The sequence below is a fragment of the Cricetulus griseus genome, chromosome 3 (genome assembly GCF_003668045.3).
Source record: "Cricetulus griseus strain 17A/GY chromosome 3, alternate assembly CriGri-PICRH-1.0, whole genome shotgun sequence".
Classification (NCBI taxonomy): domain Eukaryota; kingdom Metazoa; phylum Chordata; class Mammalia; order Rodentia; family Cricetidae; genus Cricetulus; species Cricetulus griseus.
The window spans coordinates 210,185,039-210,186,247 of NC_048596.1; the positions used below are offsets into that span (position 1 = coordinate 210,185,039).

The window sequence follows — 1,209 nt, forward strand, 5'->3', positions numbered from 1 at the left end:
CTGCCCCAGGTGGGCGCAGGGAATCAAACCCTGATCCTCTGCAAGAGCAATACATGCTGGACCATAGAGCCATTTCTCCAGCCCACACCAGGTCATTTTTACTGCATACATTGTAACTGTATGCAGTTACATACATCCTTGGCTCCTCTATGTTTCTATATTCTTCTATGACTTTTAACCTTAACTCTTTGTACTACTCTTCCCTTGGTTTTGGAAACATTTTGAAATTTCTTAATTTCTTAATTTCATTGTTTGTGACTGACCACACTTAACTATTTCCCACCACTGAGATGTGATTCTTGCAAGTTGCTAAGGGCTGATTCAAACACTCTTCTCCGTTTCTTGTTTGTTTGTTTTTGTTTCCACAGAGATCCTTTATTTAGTGGGGAAGAAAAGTTGACGTGTCTGCTTTCTGACTCTGGCAGAAAACAGCAGCAAGTGACCTTGAAGGTGCAATGTTTAAGAGGAGAAGAAGGGAGGCCTGTGCTAGAATGGGCTGGGATGTAGTAAAGGAGATAGGCGACCAGGGAGAAGTGAAAGTGCAAGGGAAAGGGGAAAGAGGTATTTGTCCAGGAGGAACAAAGGACCGCCTCTGGATAGAAGGGGGACAGACATGGCACATAGGAAATCAGAGGTTTATAATGGTAAAGGGGGAAACCCCATGTTAGGATGAGGTGTTTAATTTTAATTGGGCATGTTAACTGGGTGAGCCAAAGGGAGCTTCTGATTGCTGGACTTTGGTAGCCAGTCTCTGGAGGAGGAAGGGGCCAAAAAAAAAAAGTGGGACACACCAATTTGCATGTCATCCCTTCACAGGGGCTATGCTAATCTTCTCTGTATTGTTCCAGTTTCAGTATATGTGCTGCTGAAGCGAGTGCCCCTCTTCTCCATTTCATGGGTTGAAGCCCTAGTTGCCTTCTCTGACTGAAGCCAAATTGCAGGGAAGGCATTTATTTTAAAGGGAGTAATTAAGGTTCAGTGGAGGTCATGAGTGAGCAGTTCTGATACAGTAGGATTGGTATTCTTATAAAAGAAGAGATGCCAAGACATTGTTGTACCATGTGAGGTGACTGAACCAGGAAGAGACCCCCCCATCAGAAGCCATTATAAATAATTGTGAGTTGTTAACGAGATCTGTTACATATGTAACATGGGTACCAGTGAGACGTTGGGACGTTGCTCTCACTGGTACTCAAGCGATTTGCCTTC

General features: G+C 43.9%; 1 non-coding gene across 1 annotated transcript; it reads right to left on the reverse strand.

Moving 5' to 3' along the window:
• Positions 1-771: 771 nt before the first annotated feature.
• Positions 772-878, reverse strand: LOC113834649. Its single transcript, XR_003483357.1, has one exon. It is a non-coding gene; the product is annotated as a U6 spliceosomal RNA (small nuclear RNA).
• Between the last annotated feature and the right edge of the window lie 331 nt (positions 879-1,209).